This window comes from Octodon degus, unplaced genomic scaffold, assembly GCF_000260255.1.
Source record: "Octodon degus isolate 3935 unplaced genomic scaffold, OctDeg1.0 scaffold00082, whole genome shotgun sequence".
In the NCBI taxonomy this organism is placed as follows: Eukaryota; Metazoa; Chordata; class Mammalia; order Rodentia; family Octodontidae; genus Octodon; species Octodon degus.
The window spans coordinates 9,443,982-9,449,415 of NW_004524658.1; the positions used below are offsets into that span (position 1 = coordinate 9,443,982).

Sequence of the window (5,434 nt, forward strand, 5' to 3'; positions counted from 1 at the left end):
GCTAACTTCCTGACTGTATCTTTGCCATGGTTTTAAGAAGAAAATCCCAGAGCCTTTTATTATTGACCTTTTGCTTTTATTTAATATCTTAGTCACATTAACTTTACATTATTAGTACTCCAGACTTTTTTTGGGGGGGCAGGCATTTCTAAAACTAGCTTTAATTTCTGGAGCCATACAGAGCTACATAAAAACCTTTTGTGAGAGGGCTGCTGGTAGAGCCCAGCGCAGGGTCGAGGGCCCTTAGAAGTTCTCCAGCAGGCTCAGGATGTGTTTCTGCCTGTGTCTCGCAGAACTCTGGACTCCGGCCGTCCGGATATTCCCTGCATACTCCTTGATGATATGCCTGGCGATTTCAATGGAGCTTCCACGCATGTTTAGGCTCTGGTGAACTCCCTGGTGAATCTGGGGGACGTTGGCCTTGCAGATCTCAGCCATGATGTAGCAGATGCGCTGGAGAACAAAGAACCCTGCATCTAGGCGCTGGAGGTGGAACTCATCCTCCAGGTGGTTGTCTATGATCTCGCCATGCCCGACTATGTCATGGTTTTTCCCCTTCGATCTTCTTGTTGGCCACCTGCATTGCACCCAGATATTTAAAATGCAGCTCCATGAGTCTGTCAGCCTTTTCACCGTCATTTTCAGTGAACTTATTCAGAAGCGGGGTTCGCTGCTGCCCTCTCAGGTTGCGCAGGAGGGAAGCCAGGATCAAACACACATGCTCTTCACGCTCCTTCTCAGTAGTTCCTACTTTCTTGATCTTCCTAGGAGATTTCATAAGAGAGGAAAGATGGTTCGTAAGTCAAGAATGCCATCGAACTTATGGCAACTGTCTGTGTCCTCTGGTTCAATCAGGGCATGATCCAACACTTTCAGGGCACTGGTCCGGGAAATCTTTTCCCTGAGCATGAGATGCATCAGTTGAAAGCTCTAGCCCTTTAGAAAGCACTCACGATGGGAACTGAGCATCAGGCATGAAGAGTGAATCAAACAGATTCTCCCTCATTTCCTGTTCTCAGCTTGCTAGGGTTGAGCCTTTTAAACACGGATAACTGTTGAAGAAGCACATTGATTCCATTCAGCTCCGCAAGCAATTGCGTTTTAATCATCCTGGAGCAGGATGGCCAGAACTTCCCTGCAATACAGTTTGTTGGCATCAAAAGGCATCTGTGCCTTCAGCCTCCAGCAGCCACTGCAGAAGTCCCTGCTGGGAAGCCTCAGTACATCTCAGGCCGAAACTCAGCCGTGTTTTCTACAATAGCCAGAGTGTTGTGGACATCATCCGCCTCTTCTCGCACAGACTCATTCAGGCTCTCCAGATTCTGCACAGCAGCGCTACCACCTGTCAGTCCACCAGAGCATGGGTGAGAACTTCTGCTCCCTCTTCGCTCTCATGGAGGGCGTCTATATCTGTTAACCCCTGAAGTAAGTCAGCTACAGCTATGGGTGCATCTGTATTATCGTGTCTCAGCAGCCTGAGAAGAGACTGCACAGCGCTCAGCTCCACCAGAAGCTGGTACCGGTCTGGCATAGTGGCCAGTGCATCTCCTGAATGATGTCATTTAGGTCCAGCTCAGATTCCATGAACTTCCATGGTCTGGAAACTTCATTCACACTCTTGATTTTTTATATGACCTCTTTGCAATGTGAGGATTTTTTTTTTTTTACTGAGCTTTCATCCAAAGGTTCTCCTCATCCTCTTCCTCTTCCTCTTCTCCTTCTCTGTCAATAATCTGGAGCAGCCTTTTTCTGTCATCATCTGCTTCTTCAGCCACAGTGGTCCCGTTGTTGAAGACCAGCTCATATCTAATGTTTTTGCTCCTCTTCCTCCTCCTCTCAGGGATGCTTTGTGCCCCTGTTTGGCTGGTAGCTTAGAAGATTGCCCACATCCATGATGCTGGCCCAGTCAATACAGGGCACCCTTGTTCCCTTCACTCACAACCAAACCACAGGCCACTCAGAAGAGGTTCCCACTCCAAGTGTTTTTACACTTTAGTGGAGCTGAGAGTATTACATGAATAATTTGTTTCTTCCTTTTTTGGTCATATGCATCTGTATATACACATATTAAAAAGTTTTTTTAACCAAATGGCATTAATTGCTCTAACAGATGATTGATTAGCAATTTCTCATAAGTCTGTGAGAGTTAAGTTTTTAGTCAGATAACCTCGAGCCTACATTTTCTTTTTTTCTCTTGTTTTCTCTTTTCTTTTCTTTCTTCTTCTTCTTTTTTTTTATAATGTATGTTGTACAGGGCCTCACTACACAGATAGGATTCCTAGTGATCCATGTGCTTTCAGCCTCCCTAGTGCTGGGATTATAGACATGTACCACCACGCCACTCTGGGAGGTCTGCTCAGCATGCCCAGGGGCAGGGTCAGCACCTCATGTGGTGCCGGGGATTGAACCTCATCCCTGTGCTTGCCTAAGCAGGTGCTTAGTCCACTGAGCTCTCACCAGCCCTTCAAGTTTTCATCCTTTGGTGACATGCTCAAGCTAACTAGCCATTTGATTGAAATGCATGTGTGAAAGCATTAGAGATTTGGCAAAGCAGCAAGATTGACAGCATGACACTTTCATATACATAAAAGAAGTGGAATAGAAAGATACATGCAGATAGCTTTCCATCTGAAACAGAATTTTAGTCTCAAGTGGAAGGCTAGCCCCTGCTTTCCCAGAGATACAAAGGAACTGTCATCTCACTCCTCTAAATGGAGTCATTGTTTGATATACACAGATGCAGAACCTCCAAACACACATGCTCACGCCAACAGAGGAAACTATTAAATTCTGCCGCTAGGGAAACAACTTCACACAATCTCTTATTTTTCTTTTGTTTGGTTTTATCTTGGTCGATTTGCACTTTGGAAAGTTATACCCAGTCAGTCTTCTACATATTTCACAAAATTCCTGGTTAAATTGGCAAAATAGCAATGATTTAAATTCTTTGAGCATACAAATGTGTTCTTTTATTTTTTAGTTATCAGAATAGCTGATCACAGTCAATCAGTCACATCACCATGTGCTCAACCTAATATGCACATTTTTCCAAAAGAGAAACTTCATGGCAAGTTGCCTAGTTTCTAGTCTGTAAGTCAGTGGCCCATCCTTCAGGCACAGGCTCTCCATCCCCCACACAGAGATAGCGCTTCGTGGCTTCTGAAATCCTGGGATTTGAAAGGGCATATTAAGATTTGTTTTAAAGTTCAGTACGTTTTACCTAATTCACTTTATTTTGGAATTTCTTTTTCTTGAATTGGAATCCATTGAGTTTTGTGTAGGTTTTACCAATCCTCTGAAACAATTTTCTTTTTCTTTCTTTTCTTGTTTTTATTATTTTTTAACAAAATTTTAGGTTACTTTATTAAATTAAAATAGAATGTAAACACATGAACATTTCTCTAAATGAGATTTTATCTGTTTGCATAAATTTTGATGTATTTTTAGTTTAATTTTTGGACAAATTACTTGCTGAATTGTTTCTTATTCATTATTAATGCTGTTTAGATGAAGCTGCTTAACATATATTATTGGTTAAATTTTTATTTAAATGTTTATGTGAAATTATTTTAATAAGAATTATTTTTAATACTGAATTGTAAATATAGGAAACAGAGATTAGAATGCTCTGGTATATTAATCTATGATAAAGTAAATATGTCTAGGTTATCAGTGTCAAAATATTCTCCAGCTCTCTTTTTTATAGATAGGTCACACAGTTTTTCCTGTTTTTGAATAAACAAATTAAATATACATAAATTTAAGCACAGAACACATTTTATAATATGTACCTATATATAGTATATATTTTATGTACAAATAAAAGTATATATTTATGTACCTGGTTTCTTTTGGTTGATGTCATTGTTGTCCTAAACTGTAGGCTGTTATTTTTCAGTGCTTCATAGTATTCTGCTACATGATAATAACAAAGCATAGTTATTCTGATATCGGTGATCATTTCTACTTTTTCTCTTTTGGAAATATTCAAATAATATTCAGTTAATGTTATTCAAATATATTGCAACTATTTAAATTCAAATAGGAATATTCTTACATATATATGTTTGCATGCAAGTACGCATAAATTTATAAAAAAAAATTTGGCTGTATGTTTAGGGATGAAATTGTTGTTCAACTTTCTTTTTGTGTGTGTTTGTTTGTTTTTGGCAGAACCTGGGATTGAACTCAGACCCTTGTGCTTGCCAGGGGAGTGCTTATTTCACTGTGCCATCTCCCTGGCCCTCAACTTTCATAGAAAGTGCTAAAATACTTTCCATGCGAGAGTACTGCACTGCACTCAGGAAGGGTACTGCCCTCAGTCTCCTTACTCCTTATTTTCACAGCCACATTTTGTTTACAATCTTTTACAATTTTTATAATTCTGAAAAATATGTAATATTATCTAGTGGTATTTTTGTTTACATTTCACAGATAACTTAGTGAAGAGTAAGGCCGAACATTTTCAGATGTTTTTGTAGTATTTAATGATCATCTTTTGTAAAATGTTTGTTCAATTTTTGCCCAGTTTTTATTAGTTGAGCTCAGTTTATGTTCTTGCTTCATGGGGGGGGGGAGGGCAGCAGAAGTCCTTTTTGTTGTTGTATTTTGGGGATATGTCCTCCCCTCTGACTTAGGATTTTACTCTCCTCATGATGTCTTTTGATGAAAAGAAAGCCCTGATCCCAATATCTTAACAACACTTTGCTTATGGTTTAGTATTTTTAAAGAAATCTTCATGTGCTTGAAAAATGTGAAGATGTTTTACTATTTGCGTCACCTGGATGCTCTTGTACAGGTGAGTTCTAGGCCAACTCCCATCTCTCCTACCAAATGCCCCGTATGCTGAATGCCACTAACTGACACCATTATCATGACTTCTGGATAGCGCCATCTGCACTGTGAAGCACTCATGTACGTGCAGATCCGATCATAAGTGACCTCCTTTTTATTTTCCCACCGAGCTAGATGTTACTTAATTTCTATATCTCATGTTCAGTAGGATATCTTCTAAAACACTTTATATAATAGGTTCTCTTCTTTTCTTTTCTACCTTCTTACATTCCCATCCACATTTTATGAGCAGCTTGCCAAATTTGAAGAAAATTTTGAAAGTTCATTTGAATTGCATTGAATCTAACAATCAATGTAAGTAGAGTGGGTTATACAATCCAAACATTCTCTTCCTCTACTTAGTTTTTCATTCATTTCTTTTTATAATTGTCTATGCAGACATTTTTCACATCTTTTGATAATTTGTTCTCAGAGTGGATGATAACTTATCTGTATTTTTAAACATTAAATTTGTTATTAATATATGAGATTACATATTTTACAAATTATGACCATGGGGGCTGGGGAAATGGCTCAGTAGAATAAGTGCTTCCCTGGCAAGTGCAAGGGCCTGAGTTCAATCCCCCGTTCTGGAAAAAAA

General features: G+C 39.3%; 1 pseudogene; it reads right to left on the reverse strand.

The window, feature by feature from the left end:
- Positions 1–243: 243 nt before the first annotated feature.
- On the reverse strand, positions 244–1,893 carry LOC101592186 (annotated as a pseudogene).
- Positions 1,894–5,434: the final 3,541 nt, after the last annotated feature.